Source organism: Pan paniscus, chromosome 3 (assembly GCF_029289425.2).
Source record: "Pan paniscus chromosome 3, NHGRI_mPanPan1-v2.0_pri, whole genome shotgun sequence".
Lineage (NCBI taxonomy): Eukaryota > Metazoa > Chordata > Mammalia > Primates > Hominidae > Pan > Pan paniscus.
In genome coordinates, this window is record NC_073252.2 from 151,565,078 (window position 1) to 151,587,673 (window position 22,596).

The window sequence follows — 22,596 nt, forward strand, 5'->3', positions numbered from 1 at the left end:
ATGTAATTTGGGGAATTCCTTCTTAGATACTTGGCCAGCAATATTGGCTGAGAAGCTGACAGTAGTCTTTTCTGTGACCCTGACCAGTACACACTGAGCTCTAGTTATACTTAATAATAGAAACTGAATGAAAAGAAAACAGTGGTTACACAGCTTATATTCCTGACTTTGAATCATATCATGACTCATTGTTTTTCCAACTACATGGAAGTTGGCAACCCCTACACAGACTGGCATACCACAAAGTTGGACTCAGCAGTTATTTGGCTAAGATATATATATAGATATATAGATATATATCTATATTATATATATAGAGAGAGACAGATTGAGAGAGATGGAGTCTCAACTCTGTCTTGCCCAGGCTGGAGTGCAGTGGCATGATCTCAGCTCACTGCAGCCTCCACCTCTTAGGTTCAAGCGATTATCCTGTCTCAGCCTCCCAAGTAGCTGGGAATACAGGCGGGCACTGCCACACCCGGCTAATTTTGTATTTTTAGTAGAGATGGGGTTTCACCATGTTGGCCAGGCTGGTTTCAAACTCCTGACCTCAGGTGATCCACCTGCCTTGGCTTCCCAAAGTGTTGGGATTACAGGCGTGAGCCAGGCTAAGATATTTTAGTACATTTTTCAAGGTGCTCCAAATAAGTTAGAACTTGATAAAATTCTGCCTTCTCTTCATATTCTTCTCTGAAGTGGTCTGAAAGGCCATATAACCCTTATATATATTAAAATGATATCAGTCACTCATGGTTTTGCTTGACTACGTGGGTGAAAATAGTGCACTATATTTCTTCATTCCCATCTTTAAATGAAGTCAGCTCTTGTGTGGTGGAGGCAAGATGTCAGTCAAGACAAGGGGCCTGGTCTAGGCTTCTTTCCCCTGAAGTCTTGTCTCTGCAATGGCCACTTCAGATGTTTATACTCCATTCCTCCAGGTCTAGCCCATATTCTGAAAAGGCAAGGCAATCCACCACTCAACAAGTATTCATTGAGTGCCAGCCATGTTATCGGGGATGAGAATAGTTCAGTGCATAAAAGAAAACAAAATCCCTGCCCCATGGGATTTACATCCAGTCATACTTAGCAGATGTGTGTGAATCTGGAAGCACCTTTTCTATAGCCTGACAGAATTCTTACAACAGGTGAAAACTGCTTGCCTTGTCTTCGGGAGCCTTGTGCATTTGGATCTATCCTTTAACAACTAACCTTGTCTATCATCCTCACAGTCTGACTCTTTACTTCTGGGATAGTCCATCAGAGACTTGAGGAAATGTTTCCTTCTCTCTTTTTCCATTTTCCCAAATTTAAATTCATGAAATATATGTAAGTTCTCTAAATTAAAAACAACAGGATATTTTACCAGCTTTCTGTTCTGAACTAACTTAAAATTTATGTTTCCAATCCCCAGAGATATGAACTAAAAAGCCTGAAATAAATGTAAATCAGTCACTTGAGCTGACATATGTAGCAGTCAAATTTACTCTGAGACGTTTTGGTTGATCTTTCAAGTTTCTAAAAGTATTTGGAAGTGGGAAACACTGTTCTTCATATGAGATAAAAGGAAGAAAAAAGGACCTTATAGTCAGGCTCATTGTGAAAAAACTAATATTAAGATAAGCTGAAGCAATCAAACGAGAGCATTTGCAAATCACTTGTTGGAGGTAAAGCTGGAAGCCTATGTAGTTCAGGAAAATGGAAGATGAGATGGCTGAGATCCCATGAACAGACCACATCCAATAGAAACTGTAATAAAACAGAGCTCAGCTACAGGAATTTTCAATGATGACAAAATTTTAAAGACATGCTTCTACTTTTGTATTGACTAAAGATCTTCAGGTTGAAAGTGTCAAGATCTGCTTAATAGCATATCCTCTGTTGCAACATTCAAAATCATCAGGATTCTTAGATCTCAGTGAAAAATTGATGTTTGAAGAATAATTGAAGTATTCAGTCCATAAGGAAGCCTGAAGCTCCCTATACACCTTGAATTTCATGCTAAATAATCTACAAGTTCTGGAAAATGCTGCTTAACTCTAGAAAAACTGACTAACCTTGATCTTGGTCAGCATATACTTGGTTCTTTACATATCACTTATCAATGGTCAGAAAGGGAAGAATACTTGAACTTATCTAACACAAAAATTCACAATTTAACCAATTGTTTCCCAGACATGAGGCTTACTAGAAGTGAGCCTTGTAAACTTTTATGTAGCTGCAATTTAAAGAACTTTACATTTTCAGATATGTGTTGAAGACCCTACCAGATGCTTTCTTCCCCTTTGAGAAGAAGCAGGAAAAGAAAACTTTCTCTAAAGGGCAACTTGACTCTTTTCACACACTGAAGACTTTGGAAGCTGGTGGCAACAACTTCATTTGCTCCTGTGAATTCCTCTCCTTCACTCAGGAGCAGCAAGCACTGGCCAAATTTCTTATCGGTTGACCAGCAAACTACCTGTGTGACTCTCCATCCCACGTGTGTGGCCAACAGGTTCAGGACGTCTGCCTTTTGGTGTCGGAGTGCCAAAGGGTGGCACTGGTGTCTGGCATGTGCTGTGCCCTGTTCCTGCTGATCCTGCCCATGGGGGTTCTGTGCCACTGTTTCCACAGCCCATGGTACATGAAAATGATGTGGGCCTGGCTCTAGGCCAAAAGGAAGCACAGGAAAGCTTGCAGCAGGGACATCTGCTATGACGCATTTGTTTCTTATAGTGAGCAGGATGCCTACTGGGTGGAGAACCTTATGGTCCAGGAGCTGGAGAACTTCAATCCCCTCTTCAAGTTGTGTCTTCATAAGTGGGACTTCATTCCTGGCAAGTGGATCATTGACAATATCATTGACTCCATCGAAAAGAGACACAAAACTGTCTTTGTGCTTTCTGAAAACTTTGTGAAGAGTGAGTGGTGCAAGAAGGAACTGGACTTTTCCCATTTCCGTCTTTTTGATGAGAACAATGATGCTGCCATTCTCATTCTTCTGGAGCCCATTAAGAAGCCATTTGCCTTAGTCAATCTGGGCTGCTATAGCAAAAATGCCAATAGACTGGGTAGTTTATAGATAAGAGAAATTCATTTCTCACAGATCTAGAGGCTGGGAAGTCCAAGATCAAGGTGTTGGCAGATTTGGTATCTGGTGAGGAACTCTTCCAGGCTCAAAGATAGCTGTCTTCTCACTGTGTTCTTACGTGGTGGAAGGGGTGAGGGAGCTCTCTGAAGTTTCTTTTGTAAGGGAACTAATCCCATTCATGAAGCTTCTGCCCTCATGATCTAATCACTCATCAAAGGGCCCACCTCCAGTACCTCACATTGGGGGTTAGGATTTCAACAGATGAATTTCAGGAGGACACAGGCCTTCAGTCTATGGCTAGGATCATTCCCCAGCATTTCCGTTAAGCCGCAGAAGATAATTAACACCTAGAACTGCCTGGAGTGGCCACTAATGAAGCTCAGCAGGAAGGGTTTTAGTTAAAGAAAACTCCTAGTTTTTAGTTCAACCATTGTGGAAGACAGTGTGGTGATTCCTCAAGGATCTAGAACTAGAAATACCATTTGACCCAGCCATCCCATTACTGGGTATATACCCAAAGGATTATAAATCATGCTACTATAAAGACACATGCACACGTATGTTTATTGTGGTACTATTCACAATAACAAAGACTTGGAACCAACCCAAATGTCCATCAATGATAGATTGGATTAAGAAAATGTGGCACATATACACCATGGAATACTATGCAGCCATAAAAAGGATGAGTTCATGTCCTTTGTAGGGACATGGATGAAGCTGGAAACCATCATTATGAGCAAACTATCACAAGGACAAAAAACCAAACACCACATGTTCTCACTCATAGGTGGGAATTGAACAATTCCCACCTGGACACAGGGTGGGGAACATCACACACCAGGGCCTAACATTGGGTGGGGGGCTGGTGGAGGGGTAGCATTAGGAGAAATACCTAATGTAAATGACGAGTTAATGGGTGCAGCACACCAACATGGCACATGTATACATATGTAACAAACCTGCACGTTGTGCACATGTACCCTAGAACTTAAAGTATAATAATAATAAATAAAACATATGAAAAAAAAGAAAAATGAGCTTGGGAGTCATCATGCCTCCTGCTCCCTTCCCCTGCCCCCAGCCCCACTTCTGGCTGGGACCTTTGAAGAGTGCAGTTCCCTTTTCCCCATAATTCATTCTGTCCATCTACTCATTCCAGCACACTTTTTGATCTGATTTCTATGGCTCAGCTCCAAGGTGCTTGCCTCAGTCCCCTGGCCCGCAGGAGCCCACCAAAAAAAAAAAAAAAAAAAAAAAAAAAGAAAGAAAACTCCTAGTTTTTAAAAGGGAAATATATACAACATGAAATATTCTGATATTCTGTTTTCAGAACTTGGTTCTATGTTAACTTAGAAGTTTACTACTATTATTTTGCATAGGCAGTATTTTTGAAATGTCTTAAAAAATTATGGACATACTGACATCTGTGCAGAGTAAAAAAATTTTGAAGAATGTATGTTCATGTATAAAGATCTGTAAAATAATGCAGGATTTATGGCATATTTTCATTAAGTGGTCTTTGGTGGATGAGTTTCTTATTATTTCATCTGACAATTACAATATACTTTATGTGTAAAAGACATAGACTGTGTGTTTTGTTTTGTTTTTTCAAAACAGAGTCTCACTCTTATCTCCCAGCCTCAACCCACTGGACTCAAACGATCCTCCCACCTCAGCCTCCTGAGTAGCTGGGGTTACAGCTACAAACCACCATGCCTGGCTAATTTTTGAATTTTTGTAGAGATGGGGGTCTCCCTGTTTTGCCCAGGCTGGTCTCAAACTCCTGGACTCAAGTGATCCTCCTGTCTTGTGCTCCCAAAGTGCCGGGATTACAGGTGTGAACCACCACGCTGGCCTTGTGTTTTCGGATAACTTTCAGATAACAGCTTAGGATTTCAGTTAGATGCTCAAAACTATGAATATATACAATGAAAGTTACCCTTTCCCCAAATATTAGTACAGTTCATATGCCGTGTTGATTTTCTAACTTTAATCAACATTTTTTTTTTTTGGTAGAGAGTTATAGGAGGTCTTATATCTAGATACAGAAGGAGACTTGGAGTCTAACCTGGAATTTGTCACATGTTAACTGTGAGCCATGTGACTCTGGGCAAGTTCCCTAATCACTTTAACCAAAGGAATAGTAATATCAGAATTATTTATTGCATGTGTTATTGTAAGATTCAGATGAAATTCTAGATGTGAAGGTGCTTCAAAAATGTCAAGAACTAGGCCGGGTGCTGTGGCTCACACTTGTAATCCCAGCACTTTGGGAGGCCTAGGCTGGTGGATCACTTGGTGCCAGGAGTTCGAGACCAGCCTGGTCAACATAGCAAAACCCTGTCTCTACCAAAAATACAAAAATTAGCCAGGCGTGGTGGCACACACCTGTAATCCCACCTACTTGGGAGGCTGAGGCAGAGAATTGCTTGAATCTGGGAGGTGGAGACTGCAGTGAGGTGAGATTGCACCACTGCACTCCAGCCTGGGTGACAAAATGAGACTCCATCTCAGAAAAAAAAAAAGAAAATGTCAAGAACTGAACAAGTATAAGGACTGTGTCTGAATTGGACGTGCTAATAGCTTTGTGGACAGTGTACAACTACCTTCAATATATGCAGAGGACACTGATTTGTGGCTAAATAAATGATTTCTATCTGACTTTGCCAGAAAATTCTAATTGACTTTGGGATTATAGAGCAATAGCATCAAAATCCACCTTAGGCAGTTCAACTAGGGAAGAGAAATAGAGAAAAAACAAGTTTTTAGTTTCAGGAGAAATAATTTGAAGGAAGTTTTCTTGTGTCAGAAATCACAAGGTAGAGAGCTGGAGATTTGGAATTAATAAGAAAGCATTTTCAGCCAGCTGGACAACGTGATGGTCAGGATAAAGAAAAATAGTAAGATAGTGACCTGTATACAAAAACCTCTCAATTTCATATTTAGGTCTATTGATTAAGTTTCCCTGATGTTCCAACCATCAGAGAGGATTAGGGATGTGGAACAGGGTAGGAGAAACAGCCCTGGATTTAAGGTAAAATTCTGGTTTCAAATCTCAGTTCTGTCATATGTTATACAATTCACATGACATTTTCTTGTGTAAGGGAGGAACAAGGATGCTTGCTCTGCTTCATATCTCACTTTGTGAATATCAAATGTAATTATGAACATAAAAGGTAGATTATTAACATTAAGGCAGTTGAATTTTAAAAGCTTGTTTTCTTCCCTTATACATATTCCTAACCATGGAGACAGCTAGGTTCTGTGGCAATGAAGAAAATTGATCAATGACTGTTTTTGGTATTACTTTGGGAAGTAGGGATGGAATAGGGGCAAGGGAAGGGCTTAGCTTCAAACTGTAGATAGAAGTGGGAAGCCCAAATCTTTGCATGGTGAGAAGTGGGATGGAATGTAGGTGCTAGAGATGGTTCACCAGTAGGGACTGTCACAGGATTGGGGAAAAAAATCCGGGGCTGTCCTTATCTGCTCCCTTAGGCAAAATCGTTCTGTGTTAGTCTGGAGGGTGAACCTATTTTAATGCAGGAGGGCATAGACTTGGGCGGAAGCGGACCCTGGAGATGTACTGGCAGGTGAATAGAGTGTGGAAAAGTGGGGAAAGGAGAAGCACGATTCATGAGCCTGAGTTCGGGCTTCCATGGATGGAGAAGCATCAGGAGTGGAGTTTAAAGACGGTGTGTTTCAGGTGATGTGAGGTCCTGGATGCCCGAAGGTTCAAGAAAATACTGGTTGGGCACTTAGCTTTCCCTCTGGTTGCCAATCCCACGCAGGCCGCCTCTAGCGTCTCGATTCGCTTTTCCCTGACCTGGAACCTCCGCCAAGCCCCCAGCTCTCTTCTTCGACCCAGCCTTGCACGGGGCAGCTGTCGGGGCAGGACCCGCCTCTGGCCTGTCGCAGCCTAGCTCACGGTCAAGGGCGGGAGCCTGCTGGGAAGCACGGCTGCGGGGGCTCGCTCGGGGCCACCTGCCTGGAACTCAGCGCGAGGTCCAGAGTTCCCTCCGGCTGCGCAGCGCCCCGTGGAAGGGGCGGTTCCCGCACCCCAGAAGGAGGGGGCGCCCGGCCGCGCGGACTTTCCCTTTTGCTTACTTCCTAGTCCCGGGCAGGCCGGCTCGGAGGCAGCGAGAAAGCGCAGCCAGGCGGCTGCTCGGCGTTCTCTCAGGCGACTGCTCGGCGTTCTCCCAGGTACGTCGTGCGCGCCCCACTCGTGTGGTCTCTCTGCACCCCTTCCTGGGGTCGGATCGGGCAGGGGCGGAGGGGAGCCGCAGCCCGCTCACGGTCACGGGCTCTGGGGACCCCGGGCTCCCGTTCGGCTGCACCTGGGCCCCTAGCTCCTGTCCGGGCGGGGATAGCGGGAAGCGCACCAGGCCCCTGGGATGCCGGTGCTTCTTTGCACGGCCCAGCGCGGGAATGTGGACACCAGCGAAGCCAGCTCAGGTCGGCCCTCGGGAGAAGCAGGGGCTACACGGAAAGGGAGCCCGAGGGTCCTGCGGAGCCCGAGGTCGGGACCCCGCGCGTGCAGTGCCAATGGGCTGCGGCTGGGCTGAGCGCCCTTCCAACCTTGCAGGCCCCGGGGGGGTTGCCGCGGAGAGCTTCCGCTGGGGCTCCGGGCCTCTGGCCGCCACCTCCCTCGGGAGGCCGAGGGGGGCGGTGGCCCCGGCCCGGCCCTCCCGCTTCCCTCACGGCCTGGCCCGCCCGCTTCCCGGATTCCCGGTAGGGTCGCCCTCCCCGCCTCCTGGCCCCTCTTGGCTCGGAGTGCGGATGACAAAGATTGGGTAAAGGCTTTCAACGAGCTAGCGTCTCGCAGGGGGTGTGTCCTCGCTCACTGGTTACTGCTAGGACGGAGCTTGGATTTTGGTCACCGTGGCTCAGAGGTGGGAAAGGTTCCGTGCTCTGGGTCTGTCCAGCACCCTTTGCTCCCTGGCAGGCTTCGCCCCACCTCTGCGTTCCTTCATTCTTAGGATGTGTGAGTTAGGTCTCTGATTAGAAAACAACTTACAGCGTTTAAGCAAAGTCGAGTCCTTCAAGTAAGAATGCTTTGAAGTGCCCTTTACAACTTCTTCAACTTCTATAAATATGAACTTGTGTTTAGAACTTAAATGCAAGCCAGCAAAGTCTTTTTCCTGTTTGAAAGAGAGAGAAAGAGAGAGAAAGAGGTGATTGGAAGTGGTGGGTGGGGGCGGAGAAAGAGAAGGAGAGTAATCTGGGTGTAGACAACTCAAAGTTTGCTGAGATGACTTTAATCTTTTGACTCTGTTATTAAGATTTTTACCAAAGAGCAACTGTAGCTATGGTGGCCTGACTTGAAGGGACAGACCAAACAAACAACAAAACACAAAACAAAACAAACAAACAACAAAAGCAAGAGCAGAAACTATTGGAAAATGATTTATTCACCAATATTTTAAAGGTTCTTCCTGTTCTAAGCAAGGAACATCTTTAAGTTCTTTATAATGTACCCATTTTACATTTACAAAAACTGCCAGAAGTTGACAGCATGTTTTGGGGGTTTCTAAGCTATCAGTTAATTTTTTGGGGTACAGTTTTATTGGTAAACTAACAGAGTAGAAAAAATCTAATGGAATACCCCCAAATTTAAAAGAGGGCAAGAAAAGAGAGACAATAGAACATAAAAGAAATGGGACAAGAATAAAGTACATAGTTGTCATAGTCCCTTGGGTACTGCTGTAACAAAATACCTGAGACTGGGTAATTTACAAAGAACAGAAATTTATCCATTCATGGTTCTGGAGTCTGGGAAGTCCAAGATTGAAGGGCTGCATCTGGTGAGGGTCGTCTGGCTACATTATAACATGATGGAAAGCATCACATGGTGAGAGAGAGCAAGAGAGGACAGAACTTACTTTTATAACAAACTCATTCTCACAATAAACTGCTCCCTTGGTGATAACATTAATCCATTTATGAGGTACAGCCTTCATAACCTAATCACCTCTTAAAAGGTTCCACCTCTCAGCTCGCAGTGAGCCGAGATCGCGCCACTGCACTCCAGCCTGGGTGACAGAGCGAGACTCTGTCTCAAAACAAACAAACAAACAAAAATTCCACCTCTCAACACTGTTGCATTGAAGATGAAATTTCCAATACATGAGCTTTGGGGCACACATTCAAACCATAGCAATAGTTCAATTACTTTAAAGCCCAAAATGTCAGTAATTATATTAAATGCAATTTAATACATCAGTAACTAAATGAGATAGACTAAATTTTATGATAATCAGACTAATATTATCAGACTAGACTTCAAAACAACCCAACAATCATATGCTGTTTACAAGAGACACATTTATGGATACTAAAAGGTATAAAGTGAACAGATGCAACCATTTATCAAAAGAAAGCTGTTGTGGCAATATTACTATTAGACAAAATAGAATTAGGAAAAAAATCATAACTGTAGATAAACATTTCACTAAGTTAAAGGTTTCACTGAGAAGAAATAAAAATTCTGAATTTATAAGTACTTATAACAACATTAAGAAACTAGAAAATAGAAAAAGAATAGAGCCAAATTGACTGAACTAGAAAAATATAGAAAAATAGAAAATTCATAGAAAAATCCACAATCATAGTGGGAGATTTTATCATACATCTCTCAGTAACTGATAGAAAAACCAGACAAAAGATCAATAAGGATAAAGAAAATGCGAACACAATGTAGTTCACATAAGGAACCTATACTACTTCCAACAGCTGCTGAAATCACAGAGCATACTTAAAATCTGACCATATACTGGCTCATAGAGTAAACTGCAATACATTTTAAAGAATTTAAATCATACAGAATATGTCTTCTGACCATAATGCAATTAAAGTAGAAAAGAACAGAAAAACTTATAGAAAATTCTCATATATTTGGAAATTAGTAAATACATTTCTAAATAACCCGTGGGTGAAAAAATAATCAGAATGAAAATCAGAAAATATTTTTAATGACTTATGAAAAAAATTACATATAAAAACTTGTCAGATGCACCTAAACTATTGCTTAAAGGAAACTTACAACCTTAAGTGCATATATTAGAAATGAAGAGTGACTAAAAATGAATGAGCAAGCAAATACCTTAAAAACTGGAAAAGGAATAGTAAAATAAATCCAGAGAAATCGGAACAGGGGAAATAATAATATAAGAATAGAAATTAATGTGCTAGAAAATAGGGGATCTATCAAGTCAGAAGCTGATTTTTTGAAAATGCTAATAAAAATGATGAACCTCTGGCAAGACAATAAAAGCTGGTACAAATAACTCATCTAAGGAATAAAATTGAGGACCTCTCTTTTGTTAAATGACATAAGCAGGAGGCCGTTATCCTGAGACTGTCTCTACACTTTGAGTTCTTGCATAATAAACTGCAACCTAATTTAGTATACTACATAAACAAACTGAAACCTAACTTAGGAGTCTTTTTTTTTGTAATTAATAGCTAAATTTCCACCAAATCATAAATAGCCAAGCTTTAGCCAATCACAGGCAGCCAACTGATCAGACTATGCCCAAACAAGGTAAATGCCTATTACACCATGCCCAAATAAGGCAGACTCCTAGCTGAAGCCAATCAGGTGATTACTATGCTCTTGTGTTTGGCCTATAAAAGCTCACTGCTCACACTGTTGGATGCTCTCTGAAACTTTTGTGAATCTGAGTGCTGCCTGATTCATGAATCATTCTTTGCTAAAATAAACTCTGTCAAATTTAATTTGTCTGAAGTTTCTCTTTTAACAGCGTTTGGTGTTGCAAGCAGGATCCAAAGGAGACCTATAGTGACTCTCAGGAGCTCTTAGTGACCAAGTGAAGGTACCTGCAGGGCTCATTGTGCCCATTGCTCTTTCACTGCAACTGGTAGTTGTGGGTAAGTTCCTGCTCAGACTTGAGCACTATACATTTGCATTTTCAGCTCTCTGACTTTATTTGAGCAATTCTTTGATGAATTGGCTCCAGAATTGGATTGGATTCAGTGAAGAAACTGAAACTGGACTGGTGCTCTAGGAGGCCTCAAGTAGATAAGGTTACTAGAAGACAGGGAATCCTGGGCTTATCTGGATTTAAGGAGTCTACAACTCCATCTGCAACTCCAGCCGATTTCATTTATAAGAATTATGGACCAAGAATCTGTGCTTTTCTAGAGAAATGTGTGAGCCTTACTAAAGGTAACTTAGAATTACAGTGGACTGCTGAGACCAGCTCGGTCGTGGAGACCCTAACCCAGCAGTGCTAGAGGAATCAAAGACACACACACAGAAATGTAGAGTGTGGAGTGGGAAATCAGGGGACTCACAGCCTTCAGAGCTGAGAGCCCCTAACAGAGATTTACCCACATATTTACTGACAGCAAGCCAGTGATAAGCATTATCGCTATAGATTATAGATTAACTAAAAGTATTCCTTACAGGAAACAAAGGGATGGGCTGAAACAAAGGGATAGGCTCTGGCTAGATGTCTGCAGCAGGAACACGTCCTTAAGGCACAGATCGCTCATGCTATTGTTGTGGCTTAAGAACACGTTAAGCAGTTTTCTGCCCTGGGTGGGCCAGGTGTTCCTTGCCCTCATTCCAGTAAACCCACAACCTTCAGCATGGGCGTCATGGCTGTCACAAACATGTCACAGTGCTGCAGAGATTTTGTTTATGGCCAGATCTGGGGCTAGTTTATGGCCAGGTTTGGGAGCCTGTTCCCACATGTCCCCCTTTTTTGTTTTGCAAAGCAATAAAAGCAAAGGCAGCTTTGTCATGGTGAGCTACTTCTTGCAGGAGTCGGGATTCGCATATGCATACTATACAAAGACAAACAACACAGATTAAAAGCACAACCATCATTGAAATCACAGAGCTTCCAAGTGTCTTTATCTATTTTAATGGGTTAATCACTGCTAATCTGTCTGCAGCTCCTTCAAGCACTCCAGTTCCTGGCATTAAAGTCTGGTGTGCCTGGAATTCTTTAAATATTTGTTCTTTTAATATTGCAATATGGAAAGACAAGTTTGTAGAGTGTCTTTCTAGGTGCTTTTTAATTCTTTCCTGAATTTGGTCTTATTTAAGAGCCATTAATAGTTTCCACAAATCCTTATGTTTAGCTCCTACAGCGGGCCATATCATTTGAGGGTGAGGGGCCACTATACCATCATGTTTCCAGATAATAGGAACTCTTGCCATATTTCTTGCTATTTCTACCATCTGACCATTTTGTTTAGACCAGCTAAACATAGTGTGGCCATGGCACGCAGACTGAGAGGTGCAATTTAAGCTAAACATCCCCTTAGGGGACCAATCAATAATGATTCCATAGGAATCATCGCGCAGCACCTCTGCCTATTCTGCAATGCAATCTTCCCAAACAAGTATGTTCATTATTTCTGGCCAGGTCCAATTCTGTTTACAAATAGGTTTTTGAGGGCAGTATGCCTCAATTATAGAAACAGATTTATTATGGTAAATACTGAGATCAGAAAGCATGTGTAACTGTGTCATAGAATGATTACATCCAGGCATTATTGCCAGCCAAGATTGATAAATATGCCCAATAAGTATAATTGTTCTCTGTGTCAGCCCTTGTTGAAGGAATACTAATGGCAATGGTGATCACTGCTATCATAGCTATCATTAAATTACTCATTGTGACTGGTTGTCCCACTTTCCTCAGGTTTTCTTCCACCATCTATGGCAGTTTCTTGATCTGTCCCCAGGTAGGTGGCTGTGTTTGATGGTTGTTGCTCGTGATAGTTTGGGTCCTCCTCAGCGTCAGTCTCGACATGGCTGCAACCAGAGGGTCCTCAGGATCCTCCCAGAATCTCTTCCTTGGCATCTGGCTCATGATAAGGTTTCAGGTGTCCTGATGGTATCCAAATCAGCTGTTGATTCTGGCCTGGAGAAACACAAGCATAACCTCTACCCCAAGTTATTATTTTACCTATTTCCCAACTTTTTGTTGTCAGATCTCTGCACCAAGCCAGTTGTTCTGCTTCTGTCTTTGCAGCTGGTTTCTGTAGATGCTCTTCAGCTGCTGATAGCATCTGGCCTTTAGGCAGGCTCAAAAAATTTAAAGTCAATAATGCTAGATTCAATTCTATATGGGGTGTCCCGTAATCCCTGTTTCCCCTTTTTGCTTTTGCAACTGCTGTTTCAGGGAGAGATTCATTCTTTCTACAATGGGTTGTCCTTGAGAATTATATGGGATGCCAGCAATGTGTTTAATATTCCATATAGAGAAAAACGTAGCTAGAGCTTGGCTAGTATAGCCTGGGGCATTATCTGTTTTAACAGAAGCTGGAATTCCTATCACCGCAAAACACTGCAAAAGGTGGTGCTTAACACATGCAATCTCCTGATTGGCATGTAGCCCAGACAAAGTGAGAAAAGGTGTCCACACATACAGGTACATAAGCTAGTCTCCAAAATGAGGGAACGTGTGACATCCATTTGCTAAAGTTAATTAGGTTCCAATCCTCGAGGATTAACTCCTCCTGTTAAAGATGAGGAATGCACCATTTGGCAAGTTAGGCATCACTGGATAATAGCTTTAGCTTCTTTCCAGGTACTGTTATATCTGCATTTGAGACCAGAGGCATTAACATGGGTTAAATTGTGAAAGTGTCTAGCATTAGATATTGCAGTAGCAACTAGGCGATCAGCCATTTGATTCCCTTCAGTTAAAGGTCCTGGAAGAGGTGTATGAGCCCTAATGTGAGTGATGTAAAAAGGGTGCATTCTACTCCTAAATGCTGTTTGCAATTGGGTAAATAAAGTCATCAGTTGTTCATCTGTATGAAATCATAACTGAGCATTTTCAATTAATTGTATGGAATGAACCACATATGAAGAATCAGAAATCACATTAATAGGCATATCAAAAGCAGTCAATACCTCAATTACAGCCAAAGCTCCACTTTTTGAGCTGAAGTATAGGGCGTCTGAAAAACTTTACCTTTCGATCCAGAATAAGAGGCTTTACCATTACAAGACCCATCTGTAAAAACATTCTCAGCACCTTCAGTTCGTTTAAATTTAGTTATTTTGGGGAGAATCCAATTAGTTAATTTCAAAAATGGAAATAATTTCATTTTAGGAAAATGATTATCAAGAATACCCACAAAGTCAGCTAAATGGGTTTGCCAAGTAAGACTATTTATAAAAGCTTGCTGTATTTGTGCCTTCGTGAGAGGGACAATAATTTTTCCAGGATCATATCCATGTAATTTAACAATCCAAATTCTTCCATTTCTTATCATCGTAGCAATTTGATCCAAATAAGGAGTTAGAGTCTGTGAATTAGTATGTGGAAGAAAAAGCCACTGTACAAAGTCCTGCTCTTGTACAATAACACCAGTAAGTGAATGCTGAGTTGGAAAAATTAGCAAATCTAGGGTCTTTTTTGGATCTATTCTATTTATTTGAGGTTTATGGACTTGCTTTTTGATTAGCTGCAGCTCTGCCTCAGCTTCTTTTGTTAATTGCTGAGGGCTAGTGAGACTAGGATCTCCTCTAAGGATAGAAAATAGATTACTCAGGGCATAGGTGGGAATGCCTAGAGCAGGTCATATCCGATTAATGTCCCCTAGTAATTTTTGAAAGTCATTTAATGTTTTCAATTGATCCCTACGAATAGTTACTTTCTGTGGCACAACGGTAGTGTCATTTACTAAGGTCCCCAAGTAGGAGTAAGGAGTAGTAGTCTGAATTTTGTCAGGAGCTATATAATTATTTTTTTATTTTTATTTTTAATTATACTTTAAGTTTTAGGGTACATGTGCACATTGTGCAGGTTAGTTACATATGTATACATGTGCCATGCTGGTAGGAGCTATATAATTAAACTGGCATGAGAAATCGAGTTTTGCAAGTGATCATAACATTGGAGTAATATTTCTTGAGTGGGGGCAGCACAAAGTATATTATCCATATAATGAATAATGTAACACTGTGAAAATTTTTTACGAGTAGGTTCAATTGCTTGCCCTTCGTAAGTCTGGCAAATTTTTGAACTGTTTAACATGCCTTGTGGCAACACTTTCCAATACAAATGCTTTAGTATGCTGCAGGTTTTTTACTGCAGGAATTGTAAATGCAACCAGTTCACAGCCTTGCTCAGCTAAGGGGATAGTAAAGAAACAGTCTTTTAAATTTATGACTATTAAAGGCCAATTTTTTGGAATCATAGCAGAAGAAGGCAGTCCCGGCTGATGTCCCCATAGGTTGTATAACTGAATTAATGGCTCTTAAGTCAGTTAACATTCTGCATTTACCTGATTTTTTCTTAATTACAAAAACTGGAGAATTGCAAGGGGAAAATGTTGAGCCATGTGTCCTTTTTCTAATTGTTCAGCAACTAAGTCCTCTAAAGCCTCCAGTTTCTCTTTACTCAGCAGCCATTGTGCTATCCAAATTGGCTTATCTGTTAACCATTTTAAAGGTATAGGTTCTGGAGGCTTAACAATGGCCACCATCAAAAATGATATCCTAAACCTTGGTGGGAACTTTGTCTTTCCGCTTGAAGCTTTTCCTTCAAAGCTTGCAAATTTTTTCCTAGTCCCATACCAGGGACATACCCCATTTCATGCATCATATGTTGACTTTGAGGGCTGTATAATTATTCTGGAATTAGAACTTGTGATCCCCATTGTTATAATAAATCTCTTCCCTATAAATTTATAGGTACAGAAGTTATAATTTTTTGTATAGTCCCAGGTTGTCCATTGGGCCCTTCACAATGCAAAATATAACTACTTTGATATACTTCAAGGGCTTTACCAACTCCAACTATGTTAAATTGAGCAGGTTGAATTGACCATGCGGATGGCCAGTGCTGTACAGAAATGATTGAAATGTCCGCTCCTGTATCTACCAAACTTTTAAATTTCTTTCCCTGAATAGTTATTTCACCGGTAGGATGTTTATCAGTAATTTGATTCACCCAATAAGCTGCTTTGCCTTGTTTATTTGTGCTTCCAAATCCTCCTGTTCATTTAATTTCACTTTTCCCCATTTCCACATATGACATAATCAGGAGCTGTGCTATATGCTCTCCTGGCTCTGCTTTCCAGGGAACAGAAGTAGATATAACAATTTGAATTTCCCCTTTGTAATCTGAATCAATGACTCCTGTTTGTACTTGCACGCCTTTTAAATTTAAACTAGACCTACTTAGAAGTAATCCTACCATCCCCGCTGGCATCATCTGACTGGAGACAGCAACCTTCTTTAACAGTCCCATTACAAAAGGAGAACCTGGTCCATATGGATTAATAACTTGTTTAAATTATTTGAGTAATTTAAAAGGAAAAGGCTCAAATGTAGCTATAATATTTCCCTGTTGATCTAGGGGGTATATTCTAACAGGGAACTGCTAAGCCTCTGTATCACCCTCTCTTCTAACTTGCTGAATTCCTGGCTGAATAGAACTGAGAGTGGTCGCTCGAGGCGCTGCTCGAACAGTCACTGGGGCGACTACTTTTTGCCCAGTGTCCTCTGGAAAAGAAAGATCTGGAGGATCAGGCCACTCTTTTTCTTCAAAATAATGAGGGGGGTGCAGAAGGGTAGGGACAAACCTCTCCCTCCTTTGCCACTTTAGCTTTAGCTGGCAAACAAACCTGCTCTGTCACCTCTTCTGTTACTTCATTATACTTTCCTTCCTCCTCATCTTTAGTGTGAAAAGGTTCCAAGGTGGAATGAACTAGAGCCCACATTTGCCCATTGTTACCCTGATGCTTCCCAGCTCCCCTTCTTACTCACCATGGGGATTGCTTAAGAGTACTCGGGTGTCCTCCAGCTTTGTTCCACGTTTTCCAACCATTGCTCCAGCGAGCCTTCATCCCGGTTTTGAGTCCCCACGTTGGGCGCCACTTGCCGAGACCAGCTCGGTCGTGGAGACCCTAACCCAGCAGTGCTAGAGGAATTAAAGACACACACACAGAAATATAGAGTGTGGAGTGGGAAATCAGGGGACTCACAGCCTTCAGAGCTGAGAGCCCAGAACAGAGATTTACCCACGTATTTATTGACAGCAAGCCGGTGATAAGCATTATTCCTGTAGATTATAGATTAACTAAAAGTATTCCTTACAGGAAACAAAGGGATGGGCCAAAACAAAGGGATGGGCTCTGGCTAGATATCTGCAGCAGGAACATGTCCTTAAGGCACAGATCGCTCATGCTATTGTTTGTGGCTTAGGAATGCCTTAAGTGGTTTTCCACCTTGGGTGGACCCAGGTGTTCCTTGCCCTCATTCCAGTAAACCCACAACCTTCAGTGTGGGCATCATGGCCATCACAAACATGTCACAGTGCTGCAGAGATTTTGTTTATGGCAAGATCTGGGGCCAGTTTATGGCCAGATTTGAGGGCCTGTTCCCAACAGTGGACAAAGAAGAAAAGCTGCTTAAGGCAAACAGGCACATATTTTTAAACCTACAATAGCTAGACAAACTAAGAGAATCCTGTGTATGTTTTACTTTTGTATTTTTATTTTTAATATTTGTGGATACATAGTAGATGTATATATTTATGGGGCACGAGATATTTTGATACAGGCATACAATGGATAATAATAACATCACAGTAAAAGGGGTATCTATTACCTCAAGCATTTATCCTTTCTTTGTGTTATAAACAATCCAATTAAACCTTTTAGTTATCATAAAATGTACAATAATGTTGACTGTGGTCACCCTGTTTTGCTATCAAAGAATAAATCTTATTCATTTTATCTAAGTATATTTGTGTAGCCATTAACCATCCCAGTCCCCCTGCACCTCCAACTACACTTCCCAGCCTCTGTTAACCATCATTCTACTCTCTTATCTCCATGAGTTCAATTGTTTTAATTTGTAGCTCCCTCAAATAAGTGAGAACATGGGATGTTTGTCTTTCTGTGCCTTATTTCACTTAACATAATATCCTCCAGTTCCATCCATGTTGTTATATGACAGAATTTCATTCTTTCTTATGGCTGAATAGTACCCCATTGTATATATGTACCACATTTTCTTTATCCATTCATGTGTAGATGGACACTTGGATTGCTTCTAAATCTTGGCTACTGTGAATAGTGCAGCACTAAACATGGGTGTGCAGATATCTCCTTGATATATTGATTTCCTTTATTTTGGGTATATACCTAGCAGTGGGATTGCTGGATTGTGTGGTAGCTCTACTGTTAGTCTTTTGAGGAACGTCCAAATTGTTCTCCATAGTGGTTGTACTAATTTACATTCCCAACCAACAACAGTGTACAAGGGTTCTGTTTTCTCCACATCCTTGCAGCATTTTTACTGCCTGTCTTTTGGATAAAAGCCATTTTAACTGGAGTGAAATGATATCTCATTGTAGTTTTGATTAGCATTTCTCTGATGATCATTGATGTTGAGCACCTTTTTATATATCTGTTTGCCATTCATGTGCCTTCTTTTGAGAAATGTCTATTTAGATCTTTTGCCCATTTAAAAAATTGGATCATTAGATTTTTTCCTATTGAGTTATTTGATCTCCTTATATATTCTGGTTATTAATCCCCTTTCAAATGGATAGTTTGTGAATATTTTCTCCCATTCTGTGTATTGCCTCTGCACTTTGTTGATTATTTAATTTGCTATGCAGAAACTTTTTAACTTGATGTGATCCCTTTTGCTCATTTTTGCTTTGGTTGCCTATGCTTGTGGGATATGACTTAAGAAATCTTTGCCCAGACCAATGTCATGGAGAGTTTTCTTAATGTTTTCTTTTAATAGTTTCATAGTTTGATATCTTAGATTTAAGTCTTTAATCTATTTTGTTTTTGTTTTTGTATATGGCAAGATATAGGGGTCTAGTTTCTTCCGCATATGGATATCTACTTTTCCCAGTACCATTTGTTGAAGAGACTGTCCTTTCTGCAATGTATGTTCTTGACACTTTTATTGAAAATGAATTCACTGTAGATGTGTGGATTTGTTTCTGGGTTCTCTATTCTGTTCTGTTGTTCTGTGTGTCTGTTTTTATGCCAGTACCATTCTGTTTTAGTTACTATAGCTCTGTAGTATAATTTTAAGTCAGATAATGTGATTCCTCCAGTTTTGTTCTTTTTGCTCAGAATAGCTCTGGCTATTCTGGGTCTTTTGTGGTTTCATGTAAATTTTAGGATTATATTTTATTAACATATTTCTGTGAAGAATGTCATTGGTATTTTGATAGGAACTGCATTAAATCTATAGATTGCTTTGGGTAGTAAGGATATTTTAACAATATTGATTTTTTCCAATCCATGAACATGGAATATCTTTCCATTTTTTGGTGTTCTCTTTAATTTCTTGCATCAGTGTTTATAGTGTTTCTTTCATCAGTGTTTATAGTTTTCATTGTAGAGATCTTTTACTCCTTTGATTAAGTTTATTCCTGGGTATTTTATTTGTAGCCGTTGTAGACGAGATTACTATCTTGATTTCTTTTTCAGATTGTTCACTGTTGGCATATACAAATGCTACTTATTTTTGTATGTTGATTTTATATACTACAATTTCACTGAATTTGCTTATTACAGAGAGACTAAAGATAGTTAGGTCTGTTACCAAATGTGTTTTCTGTCACATTGAAAAATTATACCATGAGAAGTCACATGCTTCTAGTAATTACAGTTCATAGATATGTCAATGTACAGAATGCTGGTGTGACAGTTTACAATTGTTTGCTTTATAGTTTTCACTGGAAATTAAAGTTACTAAGGGTAAAGTAATCCCAGCACTGTGGGAAGCTGAGGCAGGATGATTGCTTAATGCCAGGAGTTTGAGACCAGCTGGGGCAATGTAGCATGACCCCATCTACAAAAAAAAAAAGGAATTCTAATTAATATGTGGTACTAGAATTACCAGAAATAATAAGGGAAACAACTCTGAAAAGAAGGTAAGATGTGTTTTGGGTAAGAACAGCTATAAAGTATGAGGGGATGTTTTGTTTTGTTAAGGAAAAAATAAAATAATATTTGTCCTAAAGTAGAATGCCTGGTTGTTAAGACAATGAGAAAGAGAAAGAGTATAGAAGAAAAACTGAATGGATATAAGAAAGTTGTATAAGGTTGTGGGATAGGAATCCTGGAAAGGGAATTTTATATGTGATCAAACTAAGATTTGAAGAAAATTCTAAGTTTTTTTTAAAAAAATTGAGCATGAATATCAAAAACATACTGACACAGAACTAGAAATTTGTCCTCTATGTTAAAACAACAAGGTTTTCTTAGAGTACTGGTCTGCTCTTAATAAGAAATTGAAAGACTTTTCTTTACCTGCTAAGTAATTGGCCTAGGAAATGAAGATTCTGTGTTTTATTGAGATAATTTATTGTGCTTCATGTTGTCTTTATTAGATCTTTGACTGCCTCAGAGACCTGAGTTCACCTTATTAAAAGAGAAAGAGTTTCTACAATTATGTGGCTTTCTTTATTTGCCTTTGAAGTCTTTTACCAATCACTCTAGTTAAATGAATAAATATTGTTTCATAGGGACCTGTGATCCTATTTTAATCAAATATTTTAAACCTTTTGATATTTTTGACTTCTCAAAATCAAATTCTAAATTAAAACCTTTTGACGTTGAACAAACTTTGGAAGCTTCTAGATGGGCTTCTGGAATATCTCAAAAGAAATTGTTTTCTCTCCTGATAAAAAAGAGAGATATTAAACCAATTAGGCTTATTTGATATGTTATATTGCATGGGAAGAATTGTTAAATTATAAGTGATGCTGAACTTTCTTTAAGTCATATTGTATGGGTATGTTATTAATATGTGCTTCAGAAATTATATGAAATTCTTAGAAACCAGATAGTCGTGGTATAATACTATCAGCCAAAATTCTAATTATTGTGAAATATTATATGTTGCAGAAGTAATACAATTTCCTTATCAATTGCATTATTGTGAACTCTCATCATATCTTTAACAAAGTCCATTTTAAGCTTTGTCATCTACAAAGAGTCACTTGTTTTACTCTGGTACTTTCCGGAACACTGTGAAAAACAATTATATAAAGTGTGTGGACCTATAAGACAAACAACCAAACAAAAATCTTAAAGTGTTCTTTTAAAAGATTCGTGGAAAGGACTCTGATAAGTATAGGTTTCTGATAACTTTAAGATCATACTACTGGACTGGGTAAGAATTTCCAGAACTCTAGCAAAGAAGTGGATTGGTTCATAAAACTGCCAACCCAACATGAAGCAGAATAAGAATTAATTGAATACCAGGGAAATGCTTTGGCAGATTTTCCTGCTAAGTCAGCCAGTACTGAAATTGTTAAGATATGCAATTTGAAAGAACACTATAATATTCATCTGAATCAAATTATCTATGATAACCTATTTAAATGAACAGCATCATGCACCTGAATTGGAGAAACAAAACTGATATTTAAAATGATATAAATTTAGTGTTAAATGTGGCCTCATGGATCAGACAGCTATCTGGTCCTTTCTGAGTCCATATAGCTGCCATTATTAAAAGTTCTGCACTCTGTGACTCATCACAGAATAGATAACATGAAATTATGAAAAAATATTGGTGTTATGACTGTTCTAAAATTGCTAAAATGGCTTATAATCAATGTTTAGTTTGTCAAATCCACAATTTTTATAAGATAACAAAAACCTCAGTTGGTACATTTCCACCATCCACTGGACTATTTGAACATTTACAGATGGATTGCATTCAGTTGCCTCATTGGGAATCTGCAGGAAACTTAAGTAAATGCTGGATATGTCACGTTGAACCAAATACTAATATGCTTTTAAAGATCTTCTAATTCACCCTATAGCAGATTTCACTGATATTCCAAGTGTGACTACCTGTTCAAATTGCACATCTGGTCTTTCTATAGGGTTAGGCTTTTTGAGTCACATATTCAGATTTCATGTTTAAAGCTAACAGTAGACAAAACATATAGGAGAGGCTTTACAGTTAAATTATTCCAGAAACTGAATAATAAAACCAAAAGGAGAGACAATTAGACAGTTTGTAGACGAATTCATAACCCTAATTCTCTAATTGTTGATAGCCTCCATTGATGATAATTAATAGTGGAGCCTTAGATAAATACTACTATTGCTTCCCTGTTGATGACCCCTGTAGCACACAGTGTCCCACAGGGAACTGTCTCTTGTGCCCCTCCAGCATATATTTTTATCTATGAAGGATTTAACTATCAATCATAGGCACAGGCAACTCCATGTCCCAGTCAGTAGGAAATAAGAAGTCAGTGTGGATTAGGGATTCTAACAGTACCACTGTCACTCCATAACCAACTGAAAATTTGACATTGTTCTATACCTCTTAATTTGCACTATGGTATAAAAAGGAACTTTCTAGCAGGTACGAATCCCTCTAAATGGGCATCTTTTGTTCAAATGCTCCTTCCCTGGCTTGGAATAAATGTAAATGAGGTTATGATTAGAAATCCCCTTCAAACATTAGCTACTACAGCTCACTCTACTGCAAAGGCTATATAGTTGCCCAGTGAAGTTCTCTAAATTCTCTTGCTAAA

General features: G+C 39.9%; 1 protein-coding gene across 9 annotated transcripts in view; it reads left to right on the forward strand.

Moving 5' to 3' along the window:
- Positions 1-22,596, forward strand: part of TLR2 (toll like receptor 2) — a 65,860-nt gene that overhangs the window by 36,760 nt on the left and 6,504 nt on the right. For 6 of the 9 annotated variants that reach the window (XM_063603476.1, XM_008976118.5, XM_063603477.1 and 3 more), the window contains 2 exons: positions 1,412-7,270; positions 10,816-10,957. The gene's annotated coding sequence lies outside the window, so the exon portion shown is untranslated. Of the gene's footprint in view, positions 1-1,411; positions 7,271-10,815; positions 10,958-12,744; positions 12,788-22,596 lie in introns of all 9 variants that reach the window. The other 3 variants (XM_063603481.1, XM_063603482.1, XM_008976119.6) reach the window with 3 other exon arrangements.